Below are 23,279 nucleotides of genomic sequence, written 5' to 3' on the forward strand. Positions count from 1 at the left end.
TGGGCTGAGAGAACCTGAGGGTTGGGGTGTGGAATTGGAGACGAGTGGGAGTGGAGTTGCTGTGCGGGAGATAGAATGATGGTCAAAGATAAAAGTACAAAATAAAGTCAAAATAAAACATAATAAAAAGTAWGTTTGAATGACACTTTGTTTTTACAYCTAATGCCGGTTTGCCTGAGGCTGATGCCGTGCAGGTGTTTGTACACATGCATATACACACACTCTCATTCAAATAAATACATACAGGAACACACACATACATGTAATAGTGCCAGACATGCACACAAACATATACAGTTGGCATTGTTGTTATGATTTTAGTTGTCCTTGATGTCCTTTTGTTTGTTTGTTTTGCATTGTTGTTTGTTGTTTTCTTCTGTCTTGTTCTTTTTTCTCTTTAGTTCATTTTCTTGGTTGTTGGTTTTTGGGGTTCTTGGGGGTGGGGATGAAATTAATTGTATTTTTTATTTATTTTTTCTTCTTGGGGGGGGACTGTGGGAGTGGTCTCGAATGGTTGAGGGACAGCTATTGGGGAACTGTGGGGGGATCTTGGAGGGTTCGGGTTCACGTTTTTTGGCCTGGTGGGAGATCTGTCAACATTGCCCTTGAGCAGGGCATTGACCCTGGATGCTTCTGTGTGTCGCTCTGAATGATAGTCTGTTGGATGACTGGTGTGGTGTAGTTGTTGAGCAACTTCACTGCAAGTATATTGTATGTTTCGGATATTCCATTTTTTTTTTTAAACTTGCTAACTGACTGGTAGTCAGCACTCTATTGTCCCTCTAATCACTCTGACATCAATGCAAATGTAATTGYAAATCTAATCAAACACTTCATGTGAGCTCATGTTGCGCAACATTTCTATAGGCTATCCGTGTCACATCCTGATCTGTTRCACCTGTCTTGTGATTGTCTCCACCCCCCTCCAGGTGTCGCCCATCTTCCCCATTATCCCCTGGGTATTTATACCTGTGTTCTCTGTTTGTCTGTTGCCAGTTRGTCTTGTTTGTCAAGTCATCCAGCGTTTTTGTCTCAGCTCCTGCTTTTCCCAGTCTRTCTTTTTCTCGCCTTCCTGGTTTTGACCCTTGCCTGTTCCACTCTGCCTGCCCCTGACCCTGAGCCTTTCTGCCAACCTGTACCTTTGCCCCACCTCTGGATTGTTGACCTCTGCCTACCCTGAGCCTGCCTGCCGTCCGGTACCGTTGCCCCATCTCTGGTTTACTGKCCCCTGCCTGCCTTGACCTGTCTATTGCCTGCCCCTGTTGGATTATTAAACCATTGTTAATTCGACATTGTCTGCTTCTGGGTCTTACCTTCATACCTGATAATATGTGATGGAGATCCATGTGAGGTMAGAGGTGCTTCGGAGCAAGCAGCACTCAGGGAGAAGGGAATTATCATMACTATATTTAACCCAAGGGCACAATTGCCATTGGCCGCAAAAGGCCAGAATRTTTTTAGGGGGCATTATGTCCACACAAAGGGGATGCCGCTGGGCAATTTGAGGCATTATCAAGTGCTTGTTAAATTGTGAATGAGAGACTGATGAAGTGTGTAAAGCCTGCGCAAAAAACAAAGCAGAGTTCATGCATTCTTTTCAAATCATCATTAGAGTCGCATCATGCAGCCTTACAATGTATTAAAAATCAAAACATATAGCCCAACGTTTGTAAAACAACTAAAGTTACATTAATAACTCTAAATGAAGCATATAGGTGTACCTATTTCTTTGTTAACTGCTCAACACAGAATATCCGCATGTGCGCACTACCTCAAAATATCATAACCGCTAACCGCTACGTACAGCCTACATTGTTGTCACCGTATTAGGTAATGTCATAGTCAACATAGCTACTAGAGCTAACATGCGCTAGTAAACCCGCTACAATCATGCAGTACAGTGTACAGTCAGCAAGCAGTTTAGCAGTTACACCGGCGGGCCCCGGTGGCAATAAATTAATAAAACCAAAAGCTTACCTTGACTTGGAAGAGTTCCAGTGTTGGATAGCCATAACCAACCAGCTAGCTAACATTGTGTCCTTCTCTGTTTGAGCCTGTTGTTTGTGTAGGCTAAACTGCATTTGTTAGCTCAGTGAAAYWYWAKAAKMAKAWKMAYKTYTKMCTSTCTCTCTCTCTCTCTCTCTCTTGCTTCTCATTCATTTTTAAGGAAATTAATTTGTTCAACTATTGTCTTTCTATTTGAGTCAAACACATTTATGAACTGCAGTGCAAGCCAGCTATAGCTTATGCTTTCAGTACCTGATTKATTCTCTGATCCTTTGATTGGGTGGACATGTCAGTTCATGCTGAAAGAGCTCTGATAGGTTTGAGGACGTCCTCCGGAAGTTGTCATAATTACTGTGTAAGTCTATGGAAAAGGGTGAGAACCGTGAGCCTCTTAGGTTTTGTTTTGATGCCAATGTACCCAGAGGAGGACGGAAACTAGCTGTCCTCTGGCTACAATATGGTCCTCTGGCTACTGTAGACCTTAATTGAAAAACAGTGTGTTTTTAATCAATTGTTTYGTGACATGAATATATTTAGTATAGATTTATCTAAAAAGGATAACTTATTAAATGTTRCCCACATTTTTTTATTATGAAATTCACTGAGGATGGTTCTCCCCTTCCTGTTCTGAGGAGCCTCCAGTGATATAATTGAGAATAACCCAGAGACCCCTGATGAAGCTGTAAAATGTTAAGTATGAAWTGTGCTATGCCTGGGCAATACTGTATATTTGACTAGTTGTTTGACAAGTCCTATGTTCCGGGAATCCAGATACCCTGAACGTGTACTTATGTGGTCGGTGGTACCCGTAGATCATATTGTTCCTTTACTTTTATGGGTCTGATTTCATCTTATGAAATGCTAAATTAAGTGCTCCCCTTTCATCCTCCTTCATTCCGACCAGCAGCTCCCATCGCTATAAAAGGTGAGAGATATACAGCCTCAGATTCCATCCTGAGAATAATTCTCTGAAAACCTATGTGCGGGGAATCTGCTTTTCCACTCCAGTCTCCAGAGCCTGCACAGCCATGTCAATGGGTGGTATTTTCCACTTTGGAGAAAAGGCTGCTTAGTGCCAGCTAGATAGACAACTCATATTCCATCCATTTGAGATGTTTAATGGCTTCTCTATATCTCTGGTGTCCTGATCTGATAGGAATGTCTCACAGAACCGAACATGAACAGAATGTCCTTTGACGGCCATTTKCACACAGAACACTTCACAAAGTCTTACCCTTCAGATTCAATCAAAATGTAATCAGAACTTCATGAAATATTGATTCATTCAGTTTCATGCAAGTTAGTCAAATATGTTGAAGTCCCTAACCACAAGCACATTTTTCTATATAAATCAACCTTCAGTTCGACAGGAATCACTCGACGGCTCAGACCTTGAGCAGAATGTGATTGATTTGACTTGCTGCAAGGATGCAAATTGGAATGTATTGGGAGGAGCGAAGGTATTGACACAACCATGACACTCATCACCGCTCCAGAGATGTTTGATTGGGTTCAATATTGACACAACCATGACACTCATCACCGCTGACAGCCCTACACACCTACGGCAAAGGACACAGTCACCATTTCCATCTGCCGGGCACCAATGACCCTTATCTGAGGTGACCTGTCCAGGGCAGTTTAATCAACTAGTTATAGCTCTGTTTTCCTTACCAAGGTCCCTCACCCCTCTCTTTATTTCCTCAAAAACATTGTTATTCTATTCCTTTATTTCTCTAGAAAGGTCAGAGAACAGCATGTCCTAATTTAATTTAAAAAATGAATGGGCAACCGCKCTCCTTGTACTTGTCCCCGATGTGACCTTTCACACCCCGCGCCTCAGCTCTGGGGTAGTTGTCTGTTGCAGCCAATGCGTGTCAATGAGGGGCTCTCACTAAGTCACATCAGTGCTACATAACTTCCAGTTAACACTCCAGAGACGTCTGTTCATACCGTTGATGTTTAGTCTGCATGGCTGTTTGTCACACAACCCCCAGTTGAACCCCGGGTGGTTGGGGTCGTCTTTGGTTTGTTTTGGCTTCATGTTTATTMTTGTTACTGCCAGCTGCCTGTCTGTCTGTAGTCACGGAGGTACTGCAGACCAGACGCTCCTTCACAGACATCAACGCAGAGCAGGTGCTGCTGTGCTGTGTGCACATCCACAGACGTATAAATCACCTTTCTCGCCAAAGAGCACAACTAATGATTTGATAAGGCTATCCACATCATGTAACCTTTTCCACATTTTGTTACATTACAGCCTTATTATAAAATGTWTTACATCGTTTTTTTCACTCATCAATCTACACACAYTTCCCCATAATGACAAACAAAAACTGGTTTTAAGAAAATGTTACTAATTTATTTAAAATAAAAAACGGAAATATTACATTTACATAAGTATTCAGACCCTTTACTCAGTACTTTATTGAAGCACCTTTGACAGCGATTACAGCCTCAAGTCTTCTTGGGTATGACGAAATAAGCTTGGCACACCTGTATTTGGAGAGTTTCTCCCATTCTTCTCTGCAGATCCTCTCAAGCTCTGTCAGGTTGGATGGGGAGCGTTGCTGCACAGCTATTTTCAGGTCTCTCCAGAGATGTTTGATTYGGTTCAAGTCTGGGCTATGGCTGGGGCACTGAAGGACATTCAGAGACTTGTCCCGAAGCCACTCCTGCATGATCTTGGCTGTGTGCTTAGGGTCGTTGTCCTGTTGGAAGGTGAACCTTCACCCCAGTCTAAGGTCCTGAGCGCTCTGGAGCAGGTTTTCATCAACTGTCTACAGTTGAAGTCGGAAGTTTACATACACTTAGGTTGGAGTCATTACAACTAGTTTTTCAACCACTCCACATATTTCTTGTTAACAAACTATTTTTTTGGCAAGTCGGTTAGGACATCTACTTTGTGCATGATACAAGTAATTTTTCCAACAATTGTTTACAGACAGATTATTTCACTTATAATTCACTGTCACAATTCCAGTGGGTCAGAAGTTTACATACACTAAGTTGACTGTGCCTTTAAACAGTTTGGAAAATTCCAGAAAATGATGTCATGGCTTTAGAAGGATATGATAGGCTAATTAACATAATTTGAGTCAATTGGAGGTGTACTTGTGGATGTATTTCAAGGCCTACCTTCAGACTCAGTACCTCTTTGCTTGAGATCATGGGAAAATCAAAAGAAATCAGCCAAGACATCAYGAAAAAAATYGTGGACCTCCACAAGTCTMMTTCATCCTTGGGAGCAATTTCCAAATGCCTGAAGGTACCATGTTCACAACAGCAAAGGACCTTGTGAATATGCTGGAGGAAACKGGTATAAAAGTATCTATATCCACAGTAAAACAAGTCCTATATCAACATAACCTGAAAGGCAGCTCAGCAAGGAAGAAGCCACTCCTTCAAAACCGCCATAAAAAAGCCAGACTACCGTTTGCAACTGCACATGGGGACAAAGATTGTACTTTTTGGAGAATTGTCCTCTGYTCTGATGAAACAAAAGTAGAARTGTTTGGCCATAATGACCATTGTTATGTTTGGAGGAAAAACGGATAGGCTTGCAAGCRGAAGAACACTAACCCAACTGTGAAGTACGGGGGTGGCAGCATCATGTTGTGGGGGTGCTTTGCTGCAGGAGGGKCTGGTGCACTTCACAAAATAGATATATTTTSGATATATTMAAGCAACATCTCAATATATCAGTCAGAAAGTTAAAGCTTGGTCACAAATGTGTCTTCCAAATGGACAATGACCCCAAGCATACTTCCAAAATTGTGGCAAAATGGCTTAAGGACAGCAAAGTCAAGGTATTGGTGTGGCCATCACAAAGCCCTGACCTCAGTCCTATAGAAAATGTGTGGGCAGAACTGAAAAAAAGTGTGTGCGAGCAAGGAGGTCTACAAACCTGACTCAGTTACACCAGCTCTGTCAGGAGGACTGGGCCAAAATTCACCCAACTTATTATGGGAAGCTTGTGGAAGGCAACCCGAAACGTCTGACCCAAATTAAACAATTTAAAGGCAATGCTACCAAAMACTAATTGAGTGTATGTAAACTTCTGACCKACTGGGAATGTGATGAAAGAAATAAAAGCTGAAATAAATTATTCTCTCTACTATTATTCTGACATTTCACATTCTTAAAATAAAGTGGTGATCCTAACTGACCTAAGACAGGGAATTTTTACTAGGATTTAATGTCAGGAATTGTGAAAAACTGAGTTTAAATGTATTTGGATGTATCAACTGTATCTGTAATTTGCTCCGTTCAACTTTACCTCYATCCTGACTAGTCTCCCAGTCCCTCCCGCTGAAAAACATCCCCACAGGTTTCCTTCAGACGTGATGCTTGGCATTCATTCCAAAGAATTCAATCTTGGTTTCATCAGACCAGAGAATCTTGTTTCTCATGGTCTGAGAGGCTTTAGGTGCKTTTTTGGCAAACTCCAAGCAGGTGTCATGTGCCTTTTTACTAAGGATTGGCTTCCGTCTGGCACTCTACCATGAAGACCAGATTGGTGGAATGCCGCAGAGATGGTTGTCCTTCTGGAAGGTTCTACCATCACCACAGATGAACTCTAGAGCTCTGTCAGAGGGACCATCGGGTTCTTGGTCCTGACCAAGGCCCTTCTCCCCCAATTTGCCTATTTTGGCCGGGCGGCCAGCTCTAGGAAGAGTCTTGGTGGTTCCAAACTTCTTCTAGTTAAGAATGATTGAGGCCAATGTGTTCTTGGGGACCTTCAATACTGCAGACATTTTTTGGTACCCTTCCCCAGATCTGTGCCTCGACACAATCCTGTCTTGGACAATTGCTTGGACAATTCCTTCGACCTCATGGCTTGGTTTTTGCTCTGACATGCACGGTCAACTGTGGGACCTTATATAGACAGGTGTGCACCTTTCCAAATCATGTCCAATCAATTGAATTTACCACGGGGGGACTCCAATCAAGTTGTAGAAACATCTCAAGGATGATCAATGGAAACAGGATGTACCTGAGCTAAAGTTCGAGTCTCATAGCAAAGGGTCTGAATACTTATGTAAAAAATAAGTATTTTCCGTTTTTTATTTTTAATACATTTGCAAACATTTCTAAAAACCTGTTTTCGCTTTGTCATTATAGGGTATTGTGTGTAGACTGCTGAGGATTTTTTTTATTTACTCCATTTTAGAATAAGGCTGTAACGTAAAAAAAAAAAAGTCAAGGGGTCTGAATACTTTCCGAAGGCACTGTATGAAAACAAAGTGCTGCTCTTTTACACTGATCTCTTATCGAGGGGAAACTTCTATAAAATGAGCTTGTGTTGACGGCAGTGTCTTACCATATGGAAAAGGCCCTTTGCAACCATTTTCAATCAGACGGGTTTACTTCTACTTAAGTCAAAGCAGTTTGCTTGATAAGTCTACAGAGCTTTTTGATATATCAGGCCTAGTGTTTTTTTTTCTGTCAGACGCTAATATTCTGCTTCCCCTGTGCCACAGGGCTCCTTGAAGGGACATGGCCGCTGCAGATCAGGACAGGGTGTGATAATGTTAGTGTGTGGAACGCCTTGTCTACAATGTCTAGTCTGATCATATCAGATTCTCCACTGTACTATGCCGCCCTGCCATTGGTGCTTGACTTTGGGTGTACTTGAGTTTTAATATTTTTCGCACTGTGTGTGTGAGAGAGAGGGAGAGGCAGAGGCTGTTTCCATGGTAACGATGCAGTCCTTGCCTTGTCCTGGACACACCGTTTGGTGTGCTTCTATGGCAGCGAAGGGATGCTCAGCCTTTCCTCCTTGTTAACCTTCACCCTTCTTCCTAATACCCTGTGTGGCTCGTTAAACACACACACACACACACACAGAAACACACACAGAAACACACACACATAAACACACACACACACACACAAAGGGCTTAACATGGACTCTGCCTCAGTCCGCATTTACAATCTGTTACATACCTTTGCGTCAATCACATCACTCATATCTAGCGATGGATCTTTGCATGCCCCTCTCTTCACCTTTCTTTCTCTTGCTCTAGTGTCTTTCTCATCTTCTTTCTATCTCATCTTTTCTCTCTCTCTCTCTCTCTCTCTCTCTCTCTCTCTGTCCCAATTCCCTCATTAATAATTTCCCCCTCATGATCTTCCCCTATCTTTCTCACACTAACCTTTTCTTCCCCTCTCTCTCCTTCTCAGGGTGTGGGCCTCTCAGTCCACGGGAGGTTTCGGGTGGCCACTGAGAAGACTGTTCAACATGCCGGAGACGGCAATCGGTAAGACACTGTGCCGGCATCGACCCCTGCCATCCCTTGAGGTCCGTGTTTGGCTCATGTTATTGTGATTGTGTGTATTTTCACCTTGCTTGGCACAGTCACTCCAGTGCATTAATAATAAATGGGCCATGCYGACATAGCGACGCAAGAAGAGCATCCTCCTCAGCCGGATATGAACAGGCCGAGCAGGGTTACACACATACACAGAAACACACACAGCTGTTTCTGTGGCTGTTTCTCTGCGGTTGCCTAATGTTTTACAAAGGCTTCACGTGGCATGATGTGACAATTATACCTTAAATGTTTTATGTAAACATTTAAAAATAATTTGCCGACCGCCTAGCCTGAACAGATGGTCACACTTCTTTCAGGTGACAGAGTAATTTGTTTTTAAAAATCTGAACACCTAGCTAATTACGCAATAGCCTGTTACCTGTTTAGGTCAATATATGTCTGATTTGTTCAAACTACAGTAAGTATGGGTATTTAAAATGAGAATATGAACCTAGGTGCACAAATTTATTTGGCTATATGTTATTCATATTACTTTGAGTGTTGACTGTTATGGGGACCATGGGAACCATGGGAAAATACAGTTTTATATGGAAACTGACAACCAGTTATGCTGCGTGAACAGAAGGTATGCAGATGATCACCTGGTGGGCACTACCCGCTATGGAAGGAAGGAATGCTCGCCACGCGGCCGACTGCAAATCAAACAGTCGTTAAAATGCTTGAGGCCGGTCTCACGCAGAGTCTCAAAGTGTCAATCCTTGGTCTCGGACCGTCACTCATTCCCATGTGCACTTTTTACCAAGTTGCCAGGTGTGGGGTTTGCCAACATCATGTTCCACTGGGCATGATGAACACCTTACTCGTCTCGTCTATTGAAGATGGGCCACTTTTCCTGAGACGATCGATTGTAATGAACAATGGAAAGCTTTCATGGCACCGCATGCTGTAATGTGTCCCAGATCATTTTGGGAGTTTCTTTGCTTCTCTGTTATGTTGTGATTGACTTTACTGATCGCATCTTACTGGCTGCTGCTGTAGTGACTCCCCTCTTGTACTGTACAAAGATGAACAGCACAGTCATCAAGGGGGAGGAGCTGCCWCTGAATCGATCCAGAACCTTCTGTGTTTTTGGCAGGTTTTAGACCAACCTGTAATTATGTGTGGTTTGCAAGGTCTTGTATATCGACCCAGTAGTAATTGGCCATAACGTAGGGGTGGGTGATTATYGCGTAGAACTCATATCTCYATTTTTTTCAAACTTATGGGCGATTCATGATATAAAGTGCCTTCGGAAAGTATTCAGACCCCTTGACTTTTTCCACATTTTGTTAGGTTTCAGGCTTATTCTAAAATGTATTAAATAGCTTTTTCCCCCTAATCAACACAATACCCCACAATGACAAAGCAAAAACAGGTTTTAAGCCATTTATGCTAATGTATTAAAAATGAAAAATTGAAATATTACATTTACATACGGATTCAGACCCGTTACTCAGTACTTTGTTGAAGCACCTCCAGTAGCGATTACAGCCTCGATTCTTCTTCGGTATGACGCTACAAGCTTGGCACACCTGTATTTGGGGAGTTTCTCCCATTCTTTCCTGCAGATCCTCTCGAGCTCTGTCAGGTTGGATGGGGGCGTTGCTGCACAGCTATTTTCAGGTCTCTTCAGAGATGTTCGATCGGGTTCAAGTCCYGGTTCTGGCTGGGCCACTAAAGGACATTCAGAGTCTATGTTGTTTTGGCTGTGCTTAGGGTCCTTGTCCTGTTGGAAGGTGAACATTCACCCCCGTCTGAGGTCTGGAGCAGGTTTTCATCAAGGATCTTTCTGTGCCTCGACACAATCCTGTCTGAGTATTTATGTAAATAAGGTATTTCTGTTTTTTTAATAATATTTATCTGAAAACCTGTTTGCTTTATTATTATGGGGTATTGTGTGTAGATTGCTGAGGATTTGTATTTTATTTCATCCATTTTAGAATAAGGCTGTAACATTAAAAAAAATGTGGAAAATGTCAAGGGGTCTGAATACTTTATGAAGGCAATCTAATAAAAAATTAAAATATATCTAAATAAGCATTGTTGTACAATTAAATATCAACTACATTGCATTTCAGACATTCAGCAATATCTAATGAATTCAGGGATTCTGAAATTATACCTAGGTCAAATATAAGCCTTTCACAACCATACGACTTTTTGCAATAATCACTGAGATGGCTTTGAAATCTGTCTATGAAAATGCCCTTTTTGTTACAAATGTAACCAGAACCATGCAAAATGCACATTCACTAATAATGACTAACTTCTTGAAGCAGGCATTATAGAAATTTAACACAGGTCTCATAAACAATCTATCAAGCACAAGCCCACGTGCTAGTGAGTAGCCAGCTAATCTTTATATTTCAGGTTTAGCCAACTTGGATGTATTTGCTAGCTAACAAGGTAGAACAGTTACATTGTTATGAACAAACCCTTCTGGTGGGCAGGGTTGCCATGTCCGTGCTTTTCCCAAGAATTGGGCTACTTTTGAAAACGAGGTCTTGGGTGAAAATATTTTGTTTGCGGGGTTTTGTGCGATTTCTAAATAGCACCACGGCCGCCATGGCATTTTTATTACACACATATATATATATATATATATATATATATATATATATATATATATATTACTGTGACCTGCTGCTGCTGACTATCAGGCAGTGAGAAGGCTGTTGCTGAGTGAGTGAACACGTGAGTGGTGGGGAGGGTCAGAGGGGTGTCTGTTGAGGCTGAGCCCTGCAGCAGGCAGCTGGGTCACATGAGTGAGAGGATACAGAGCAGCAAATGTGCACATCATGACAACTTTTTACCAGTTGTAGGTAGACTATTTAGATTGTCATTATGGAGACACCTATTTCCAACCTTCTTTCCTCAAAAAATATTAAAGCGCTAGAACTGATGCGCACCATCAGTTCTAAGATGACAATGCACATGAAAACAACTTAAGGCGCTCTAGAGCGCATTAGATAAATTATTAAGGTGGTTTAAARTGCATTCTAATGTCAACTTTGCTTATGGAAAACCATGTAAAATGAAAGGTCTTACGCATGCTCAGTTCTTGGGTCTCGAGTGCTGCGCGAGTGGAAATTTCAAATGGAAGTTATGGAACTCCCTCACTTGCTTCTGATATGGGGAAAAGTCCACAATGAAACTGAAATTGAATGTGGACAGTGATACATCTTGTCGTGGAAATTCTACACAGGGACATTCAAAGTCAATCTTAAATGAATCATTCTTTATTATCAGCATGCTGGAGAGGTTCCAACCAACTCAATGCACCAAGTACACATGTRGATCAGGAGCTCTACCGGAGCAGTCCCGTTAGTTCTCTTATATATTGCAGACAAGTTATATTTGCATGATTTAGCTTATTCYTCATTCATAATTAATGTATCATTAACATTTGCTTCATTCATGTGACCGACCAATACTGGGTCATGCATGTGACAGACCAATACCTCACGAGGCTTCTTCTCTCTAAGCTGAGACCTTGAAACAGAGATATCTTTTGTTCTCAAAACAAGGATCTGGGTGTACGGCCAAATTGCAGAAACTGATAGTGAGGATTCGTTTAACTAGTCACTTGCATGAACACAGAAATTGGTTATTAGAAAAGCACAAACATAGAACATAGAAATTGGTTTCTAGAAAAGCACAAACATAAAATGTTCCATCACATAACATTTTCCATCACAATCTGTTGGCCATTAAGTAGCCTATTTATTTATATGCCTATGTAGGCTATTGTAGCCTACCATTTGATACAATAAATATGTTGAAATTATGTTATCAATGGAGTCATTGCAAATCAAATTGTGTTACTTGTGTAGCCTACCTGAAGCTGGAAAACGGATTTAATAAATAGTCTGTCTACAACTTCAGTTTATTGTTGTTGTAGRCTTGTGTTATTATGCAATTATTAATGGCCATGTTTAGGTAATGAAATCAAAAGTTATCAATTGTGATCATGGTCAATTCTATCAAAATTGCTGATCAGCTGTTGTTAGAATGCATTAGATTAAAGGTAACAGTCAATCAATCGAATTATCTTTTCTAACCCCCCCCCCCTTAAAAGAGTTAGATGCACTATTGTAAAGTGGTTGTTCCACTGGATATCATAAGGTGAATGCACCAATTTGTAAGTCGCTCTGGATAAGAGCGTCTGCTAAATGACTTAAATGTAAATGTAAATCAGATTTAAAAAAAATAAGGTTAAAAAAAATGAAGAAAACACTGGCTGTTGTTGACAAGTATAGGCCTATTCAGTTCATATCCATATTATTAATATATTATTCAGTGATTGAAATTATAACACCATCCTCAGTAGCCTATTCCAGCAAGCTGTTTGGCAACAGAAGCACTTCTTACCTCAAAATCGCCTCGCTATTCATGTTAAATAAACGAGTCTGTCAATTTGAACTCAGCAAGCTGCTAAATCGTTCATCTTACTTKTTGCCTAGGCTACTGTAGGCTATCAGTAACTATGGGCTACTTGCATCTAGCTAACCAAACCATGGAAAAGTTMAATTACAATCATAAACCCAGATTTTAGTAAGCCTATGCCTATTGAAATGACAAGTCAATCTCGCAAATAGGCCATTTTATAACGGTTTGTAGTCTTAACATCTGGCACATAATAAAGCCATAATTGCCAGGAAATAGCCAAACATTCTTTTGAAGTTTGTTCAAGTGTTTCTTGCACAGTGATTTTGAGATCCTCTGTCCACCTTTCATCCCTCAAACTCTCCTGTTGGATTTATCTATAGTTATGCGCATAAGGGATTTATTCACAATCCTAGCAGTCAAACAAGTTAAATCGACATTCATTGATGGAAAATGATCTGGCTAGTTTAATGAGGGCGAATTATCTTTTCTCTTGCAACATAATCAAATTCCTTTATTAGTCACGTTAGCTTGCAATAATTCTTATTTTGACGGAAATTCCTTATATTAAGCAAACCAGACGGCACCATTTTTATTTTATTTTTTAATTTACGGATAGCAAGGGACATGCTCCAACACTCACACATCATTTACAAACAAAGCATGGGTTTAGTGAGTCCGRTAGATCAGAGACAGTAGTGATGACCAGGGATGTTCTCTTGATAAGTGTGTGAATTAGGCCCTTTTCCTGTCCTGCTAAGCATTCAAAACGTAACAAGTTCTTTTGGGTGTCAGGGAAAATCTATGGAGTAAAAAGTACATAATTTTCTTTAGGAATGTAGTGAAGTAAAAGTTGTCAAAAATATAAATAGTAAAGTGAAGTACAGATACCCCAAAAAATGACTTAAGTAGTACTTTCAAGTATTTTTACTTAAGTACTTTACACCACTGTGGAAAATGGYTTTATTGGCTAAATGTGGCAACTCCTCTCTTGCTGCAGGAAAAAGAATGTGGGCTAGTTTTCAGGCTTTGTGGGTGGGTTTTGAGTAGTCATTGGGCCCCTGGCAACCCTATTTGTGTGTGCGTGTGTGCGTGTGCGCGCGTGTGTGTGTGTGTGTGTGTGTGTGTGTGCGCGTGCAAATGGGAAGGTGCACACAACCTACAGTCATTGCACACAACACAGAAGGAGCGAAGGAAACGAGACCAGAAAGACAACGTGAGAACAAGCAGACATAAAAGCTTAAAAAATGTAAAAGATATATATTTGGAATATCGCGCGAAAACATACATTTGAATTCCTCTAATTAATGAGAGATATCACCCAGCCCTACCATAAAGATACGTAATGGGGTCTATCATGGTCGCTTCTAATATTATAGATGAGGCTCCCCTCCTCATACGTTTGATAATTTCACCTCAGGGTTTCTCACAGCGATGAAGTTAGTTCCGGTGGTTGTCCAGGCAAGCAAGAGGGAGCTGATTTACACAGACTTTTTGCCTTGATGGCCCACCAAAACTATCAAATGCGGTGGGAAACCCTCCATCTGGGTGAGAACGTATGTATGTATGTTAAACATCCTTTTATGTAGCCCGGCTTGTGTACGTACAGTATATCAAAACATTAAGAACACCTGCTCTTTCCATGAAATAGACTGACCAGGTGAATCCAGGTGATAGCTATGATCCCTTATTGATGTCACTTGTTAAATCCACTTCAATCAGTGTAGATGACTGAGAGGAGACAGGTTAATGAAGGATTTTTAAGCCGTGAGACAATTGAGACATGGATTGTGTATGTGTGCCATTCYGAGGGTGAAGTTGTCAAGACAAAAAATGTGYGTGCCTTTGAACGGGGTATGGTTGTAGGTGCCAGGCGCACCYGTTTGTGTCAAGAACTGCAACGCTGCTGGGTATTTCACACTCAACAGTTTCCCGTGTGTATCAAGAAGTGTCCAACATCCAAAGGACATCCAGCCAACTTGACACAACTGTGGGAAGCATTGGAGTCAACATGGGCCAGCATCCCTGTGGAACCCTTTCGACGCCTTGTAGAGTCCATGCCTCGATGAATTGAGGCTGTTCTGAGGGCAAAYGGGAGGCTGCAACTCTATGTTAGGAAGGTGCTCCTAATGTCTGGTGTACTCAGTATATGTATGAATATTTATATGTTAGAATGATTTATTATTTCAGGAACCCTCACGGCCTGTTAGTCATTTGAAGCGAGCCATTGAGCCCTTTAAAGCGACATTTATTCTAGAAGCCTATGTTCCAAAATCAGATTGAAATATCTTTATCTTGGACTGTGAAAGTTTGTTTGTACAATGTCAATAATTCTTCTGATAGATGCTGTGTTCTAAGTCTATCAATCCGGATGCACACGCGCGCACACACACACACACACTTTTTCATTGACACTTGCATACAAATACACATCCTCAGGCACACACAGCCTCTCTCTTTCTTCCTCTCTCCCTGTTTCTCACACGCACACTAAGTTAAGTCTCTCTCACACATACACACACACGCACACACAAAATGAGACTTCCGTGTGCTGTGTCTAAATAATTACATTCCTGACTGTGCTCCACCTGAGTTGCAGATGCTGTCTCCCACTGAGACGTGACTGTCGGGAAGTTCTTCTGATCTGTGATTGTGTCTGTCTGTGTGTGTGTGTGGGTGCGTGCAGCCAACTGTCAAGGTCAGTTCATCTATATTTTTCTTAGAGATGGAGCTGTCATTGTCAGTTATGATTCGGCATAAGAAATAATGTAATGTTTCCAAGGGTCTCATTGTTTGCCGGATGGGCTACCACTGAAGTAAATCCTGAAGTTTTTCATAGAGAAAAAAAACAACAGTTTGTCGTTTTTGAACACAGAGCATGTGCCTCTGGACTGGCAAGGCAGCAGAGGAAAAATAACATAATCAGGATAATCATTCAATTGCACAAACCGAGACCCATCTGTTTCAGAGTGTAAATCTCTCTGTGTGTGCGCGTGTGTGCGTACGTAGCTAGCCAGTACAGGCCAGGGTAGCTGGCAGAAATGTTAGGATCCCGACCGTAATGGGATTTTTGAGTCTGTTACCAATTTTATGGAGGAAAAAAGTCCACTGATTAACTTCAGAAAGTAGTCACACCCTTTAACTTTTTCCACATTTTGTTGTGTTACAGCCTAAATTAAAAATTTATTAAATTTATATTTTGTGTAACTGGCCTACACAATACCAGATAATGTCAAAGTGGAATTATGTTTTAGAAATMTMTACAAATMAATAAAAAAGGAAAAGCTGAAATGTCTTGAGTCAATAAGTTTCCAACCCCTTTCTTATGGCAAGCCTAAATAATTTCAGGAGTAAAAGTCGCATAATAAGTTGCATGGACTCACTGTGTGAAATAATAGTGTTTAACATGATTTTTGAATGACTAGCTAACATAATAGGCCCATACAGTAACGTGTTCTTTTTGTATCAAGGACGAGTGTTCACTTTGGCACCAGTTCAGCATTGGCACATAATTAGCATAGATTGCTAGCTAAGCTAAGCTAACTACCTTGCTGGCTAGGTAGCTAAGCTAACTACCTTGCTGGCTAGCTAGCCAGTTAACATTAACTAGGTGAGAATGTGATGAGGACAGGGCTGCTTGCTTGGTGAAGTGTACTTTTGATTATTTACTTATTCAAATATGCAGGCTGTGGCAAGCTACTCAGCGTCAAACCACCATGCCTACTATCTCTCACGTTGTGACCTTGGGCTGAGTGATGTTCAATGAGCAGCTCGTAGAGAGCACCCTCTTCAGGCAACCATTAAAAAGAAAAGAAKAATTACCMCAAATGAGCAGACGTATMTGTTTATTCTATGTATATAATATTGGCGCTTTATCTGTGGAATAAAGACCGATACAAATATTTCTGTGAAATGATAATATCGGTCAATAATATCGGTCAACCGATTTATTGTTCGGGCTCTAGTAATCTTATTAGCAGAGATCGTCTTGGGTGGCGTTAGACTGAAACTTCAGCTAGTGCTGTGGGACTAATCCTATTTGGCGCTGGCTGGCTTTCTAGCCTGCTGCTTGGCCACACTTCTCAAAGTGCCTAGAGCCACAAGTTGCAGTACACTTCTCTTCCCTTCTGCCTCTCTGACCCTACAATGGACAGGCCAAAGCTCAAAGCTACAGCTCAGGCTTCAATTCTCAGATCTCAATTCAGGTGTTACACTTTCTCTTGCATTTGAATGCTAACGCCAGGGGTACGCCAACACTGCTTCCATCCTCTTGAAAGGTTTGTTGAGGTCATGGTGAAGGAGCATTTAGGAATTGCCCCCGGCCATCAATGACTCAGATGAGACGATTGGCCTAGTAGTATATCCCTTTTTCTCCCCACCACCCTCTGGCCTTTATCCCATCACTGCAGTCCACTTGGCTGGTGTCTTTGTAATCTCTTCTCCAATTACCCCAAAAACTGTGACACAAGGAAAGTCAAACAGTTTGTCTCAGACACCCACCATCTCCTCACACAAACGTTTGCACCCACACAAAGTCTTCCTCTTAATCATGGTTTTACTGTGGTCTGGACTTCACATAATGACAAATGGTTTTGCAAGTCGATATATTCGGATCATGAAGCATTTCGTCCTTAATTTCTTGCGCCGCCCGAGACGTTCTATGAAAAAGTTCAGATCCAATGTCCAATCATGCTTCTCTGAACGCTTCATGTTCAGTGGGTGTAAGAGCAAGTGAAATCTCACCAGCCTTTCTGTACGTTGACCGGAAATGAAGAAATGAAATGAAATGAAATGAAATGAATCAGTGGTTTTGCTTCAACCTCTGAGAAAGATGACGAACAGTCTTTCTGCATGTTGATCAGAAAAACACACTGGCACATGGTTTTGAAACACGCCCAGTCGAACGGTGCTCTCTGCACACTGTATGTACTCTCCATCTGGGATTTCATTTGGATTGCCCTCCCCCATCGTTCAGCCCCAGTCCCTTAACCCCCTTTATCATAGGATTAAGAGATTGTGTTCATCTTTAACCCTCCCTGCCTCAGGCTCCAACAGGACTCATAATCTGGCATTTATGATATTACATGTTCAGCCCAGAATCAGGTCAGAGATTCTAATCCCTGAGCCTACTCTCTCTCTCTTTCTATGTTCCACTATCGTTGTCATACCATGGACAAAACTATTGGAACCTTTATAGCTGCTCCTTTGTCCAATGGGATTGACGCATTGCATAATTTGACACAGGAATACTCAAATCCTGTACAATTGAGACATCATTGAAAAATTTCCTGAATTAGATACAGATTTTGACAGTGATCTGAACAGAGATTTTTGTATGAACAGATGCTGTTGAGATGTGTCTGTTACTTGAACTCTGTGAAGCATTTATTTGGGCTGTAATTTCTGAGGCTGGTAACTCTAATGAATTTATCATCTGCAGCAGAAGTAACTCTGGGTCTTCCTTTCCTGTGGCGGTGTCACGTTCTGACCTTAGTTCTTTTGTTATTTCTTTGTTTTAGTATGGTCAGGGTGTGAGTTGGGTGGGTTATCTATGTTTGTGTTCCTATGTTGGTTTTTTCGTTTGGCCTGGTATGATTCTCAATCAGAGGCAGGTGTCGTTAGTTGTCTCTGATTGAGAATCATACTTAGGTAGGCTTTTTTCACCTGGGTTTCGTGGGTGGTTGTCTTCCACACGGAACTGTTTCGGTTTTCAGTAGTTCACTTTATTGTTTTGTATCTCAGTGTTCAGTTTGTTCTATTAAAGATTCATCATGAACACTTACCACGCTGCGCTTTGGTCCTCCTCTCTTTCTCCCAACGAAGATCGTTACAGGCGGTCCTCATGAGAGCCAGTTTCATCATAGCGTTTGATGGTTTTTGAGACTGCACTTGAAGAAACTTCGAAAGCTCTTGAAATTTTCCAGATTGATAGTGCGTGGAGATCCCCAACGCCCTTGGCCAAGGCCATGAGCAGGGCAGTCTTGTAGGAAAGGACTTTTAGGTCCACAGGTTCCAATGGTTCAAACAGAGGCTCACACAGTGTCCAGGACCAAAGGCAGGTCCCAGATCGGTGATGTAGGCTTAGACACTGGTCTGAGCTGACACACGCATTTCAGGAACTGCACAACCAGAAGATGAGACCCCGGGGTAGAGCCGTCAATCCCTACATGACAAGCCGAGATGGCTGCCATATAAACCTTCAATGTGGAAAAAGAAAGGCCCTGCTCAAAATCCTCATGCAAGAATATGAAAATGTCCACCAAAGCTCTCTGATGAAGGAGAGACACCTTTAACCTGACACCAACCCTCAAACCTGCGCCACTTACAGTGCATTCGGAAAGTATTCAGACCCCTTCACTTTTTCCACATTTTGTTACATTACAGCTTTATGCTAAAATGTATTAAATTGTTGTACACACCGTAAACAAAATTAAATCAATGTACATACAATACCCCATAATGAGAAAGCAATTTGTTTTGGAAATGTATTAACAATAAAAACAGAAATATCACAATTACATAAACATTCAGACCCTTTATTCAGTACTTTGTTGAATCACCTTTGGCAGTGATTACAGCCTCGTCTTCTTGGGTATGACACTATAAGCTTGGCACACCTGTATTTGGGGAGTTTCTCCCATTCTTTCTGCAGATCCTCTCAAGCTCTGTCAGGTTGGATGGGGAGCGTCGCTGCACAACAATTTTTAGGTTTCTCCAGAGATTTTCGATCAGGTTCAAGTCCGGGCTCTGGCTGGGCCACTCAAGGACAGTCAGAGACTTGTCCCGAAGCCACTCCTGGCTGTGTGCTTATGGTTGTTGTCCTGTTGGAAGGTGAACCTTCGCCACAGTCTGAGGTCCTGATCGCTCTGGAGTAGGTTTTCATCAAGGATCTCTCTGTACTTTACTCTGTTCATCTTTCCTTTGATCCTGACTAATCTCCCAGTCCCTGCCCCTGAAAAACATTCCCACAGCATGATAATGCCACCACCATGCTTCACCGTAGGGATGGTATTGGCCAGGTGATGAGCGGTGCCTGGTTTCCTCTCAGACGTGACACTTGGCATTCAGGCCAAAGAGTTCAATCTTGGTTTCATCAGACCAGAGAAACTTGTTTCTCATGGTCTGAGAGTCCTTTAGGTTCCTTTTGGCAAACTCCAAGCAGGCTGTCATGTGCCTTTTTATGTAAAGTATTCAGGCCTCGAGTGGCACAGCGCTCTTAGGCACTGCATTGGGTTCGATTCCGGGCTGCGTCCGGGAGACCCATGAGGCGGCGCACAATTGGGCCAGTGTCGTCTGGGTTAGGGGAGGGTTTGGCCGGCTGGGATGTCCTTGTCCTATCACGCTCTAGCGACTCTTTGTGGCGGCCGGGCGCATGCACGCTGACTTTGGTCGCCAGCTGGTCGGTTTTTCCCCCGACACATTGGTGCAGCTGGCTTCCGGGTTAAGCGAGCAGTGTGTCAAGAACCAGTGCAGCTTGGCGGGATCCGTACGGGAGTTTCAGCAATGGGACAAGACTGTAACTACCAATTGGGGAGAAAAGGTGGTAAAAAGTTTATTTTTTTAAATAATAAGTTCCAGTTTTTTATTTGTAATACATTTTTTAAAATTTATAAACTGTTTTCCCATTGTCATTATGGGGTATTGTGTGTCGATTGATGAGTAAAAAAATGTATTTAATACATTTTAGAATAAGGCTGTAACGAAACAAAATGTGGAAAAAGCGAAGGGGTCTGAATACTTTCTGAATGCACTGTATATGTATACAGCCGTCTTGTAGAAAGCACATGCGCTGACTGGACAGTCGTAATCACATTCGAGGGTTCAATCTTTCAGGGGCCAAACCCACAGATCCCATATCTGCGATCGTGGATGCCAAATTCTCCCATGCGCCTGGGACAATAGTTCCCGACTACACGGAACCCCACACGGATCCCCGCCTAGCAGACAGATGATCTCCGGCAATCAGTGTTGTCTGGGCCACCGGGGCCCTACCAAATCAACAGACCCTATCCACGGTGGCCTGAATCAGGTCCACCGGAGGAACACATAAAGCAGGGTCTTAGGCCACTGATACGCCAAAGAATCCGTTCCCAACGGAGTGCCCAGATTCCTTATTGAGAAGAACAGACAACAATGCACCTTTTTTCGCTATGCATAAGATCTACGTCGGCCCTGCCTAAACGGTCCCCTATCTGGGCCACTACAGAGGGGTGCAGTCTTCACTCCGTAGAGATGGGACCACCCCCCTGGAAAGTAGATCTGCACCCATGTTGAGAGATCTGGGAAGATACGTCGCCCCGAGCGACAGGAAATGCACACTGCTCCATACGAGAAGATAACTGGCCAGGTTTAGGAGAAAGCGAGACCGTGTCCCTCCCTGCCTGTTGATGTACGCCACCACCGTCCTGTTGTCGGCAATCACCCAGCGCTGAAACAGACATATCAACAGAAGTTCCAGAGGCACCACAGCTATCATAGAGGCCATCAGACAAAATAACCGCAGGCACAAGCGAAAAGGCACCGTTTGTCCCAGCCGAAACCATGCCAGACAGAGCCGGAATGCGACCCTCTGTTGGGACAAAAAACGCACGATTCAGAACCGAGTCCAGAAGCCGGAGTCAATCAACTTTTCTTGTGAATCACTAAAAAACCCAGAGACTGAATATGGGAAACCATCGTGCCACCTGTTCCATCAACAAAGCCGACTCCACCACCACAGAAAAGATGCGGGAGATGAGGAGGCTGTATAACACATGAAAATATGCATCCTTCAGATCTATGGACGCGAACCTATCTCTGGGACGCACCGACTACAAGTGTTTTTTGTTTGTTATTGAAGATGTATTTCTTTTTTCATTTTTTAAAAAAACGAACAAATAAACAAAAAATTGTACAACATGAAAACAATGAACATGACATTCAGACATATCCTCCAACATAGCACACATAAACAGTTAAATAGTATCTCACAAGCTAGAATACAGAACTCAATGGGGACACAAACATAAGTCATCACCTCTCAGTCTTAGAAACAACATGACAAATAAAACACGTCCAGCTTCTAGAATTGTCTTTCCTACCAGTGATCCTAGCAAGCATTTGTTCATAAGATGCTACCTCCAACATTGATTCTATCCACTGTTTCAGAGTAGGAGTGGCATGGCCCTTCCAAATTCAAAGGATTACTCTAGCTGCTGTAACGATACCAACAGTGATCAGTGCAAATTCCTCATTTGTTACATTAGGTAACTCTGTTTTTATCACCCAAGAGACATATTCTCTGTGAAACTGGAATTGTTAACCCCAACCACTCCTCCAGATATTTCAACACATCCTTCCAGAAAGGTAGCACTAATGTACACTAATGTTGGCATTTCCAAAACAGAGAATTGTTGGTCCGCCCCATCTGATGAAGCCTTGTTGGGGTCCAATAAAACCTATGTAGTATCTTCTATTGAGTAAGTTTCCCACTGGCTTCCCTTAGGTTCCTCCCTAAGCTGGACAAGATCTTCAACCAGGTATCCTCCTCAATTTCACACTCAAGGGAAATTTACCATATTGTTCTGAGGTTTGTAAAGTTTTTACTCTACAGGTGACTAAATATTGAGTAAAAATTGGCTGCTTTATGTTGGGGTAATTCCAAATACAGTGATCCCTCGCCACTTCGCGGTTCACTTATCGCGGATTCGCTATTTCGCGGATTTTCATAATGCATTTTTTTTTTTTTTTTGGTGCATTGTGCTCTGCATTCTGATTCGCTAAKAACTCACTCCCGCTTCTTGTATCAAAACATGCTACGAATTGTGCTATCATTTTGTCGTCTCGTGCAGTTATGTGTACGTACATAAAACAGCTTGGCAAATTTACATTAAGTTGGCCAAATTATCTTGTAATTTCGAACATCTCCTAAACCCATAATAACCCACTGCAGAGCGCAGTCAGGATGCAGCGGCCCAGTCTGAAGAGCAGTGAAACGGCCTACACGTGAGTCACTGTATTTGTATACATGTAATAGTTGCTAATTGTAAAAAAAAAAAAAGTTTTATATTTCGCGGATTTCACTTATCGCGGGTCATTTTCGGAACGTAACCCCCGCGATAAACGAGGGATTACTGTACTCTGCTATTGGGTTCTTTCCTGGATTTTGTTGATAGCCGGTTTTAACAAACATTCCCTCAATTGTAAATATTTCTAGAAATGTCGTTTGTCTCCCACATCATATTTTTGTCTGAGTATGACAAAACATCTTCACCACCTAATAATATGAATTTCTTTCATTAGCCACACACAGACTTCTTTCCTATCCGTAGCCTAGGTTTGTGCCACAATGAGGAGTATTCTTGTTTAAGATGTAAAATTCCACATATCTTGTGTACTGTTCTCCACACTTTTTTTAACAAAATTGGCTTGGGAGTTGCAACAGACCTCTCCCCTGTAAGACTATGTGATCAACAGGGGGGAAAGGATAACTTTGTTCCCGTTCTATTATTATCTAATCCATGCCAGCATTCCCTTACCCCAATGCATCGCCAATTTAGCCATTTCAAATAATAAATTGTACAATTTTAC

The 23,279-nt window shown here is 42.0% G+C and overlaps 1 long non-coding RNA gene across 4 annotated transcripts in view; it reads left to right on the top strand.

The window, feature by feature from the left end:
• LOC111959386 (uncharacterized) overlaps nt 1–9,282 on the top strand; it is a 37,233-nt gene extending 27,951 nt beyond the window's left edge. The window contains exons 5-6 of one of the 4 annotated variants that reach the window (XR_002876668.2): nt 7,491–7,540; nt 8,194–9,280. This is a non-coding gene — a long non-coding RNA (uncharacterized lncRNA). Of the gene's footprint in view, nt 1–7,490; nt 7,541–8,193 lie in introns of all 4 variants that reach the window. The other 3 variants (XR_002876669.2, XR_002876667.2, XR_002876670.2) reach the window with 3 other exon arrangements.
• The last annotated feature ends 13,997 nt before the right edge of the window (nt 9,283–23,279 follow it).

This window comes from Salvelinus sp. IW2-2015, linkage group LG36, assembly GCF_002910315.2.
Source record: "Salvelinus sp. IW2-2015 linkage group LG36, ASM291031v2, whole genome shotgun sequence".
NCBI lineage: Eukaryota > Metazoa > Chordata > Actinopteri > Salmoniformes > Salmonidae > Salvelinus > Salvelinus sp. IW2-2015.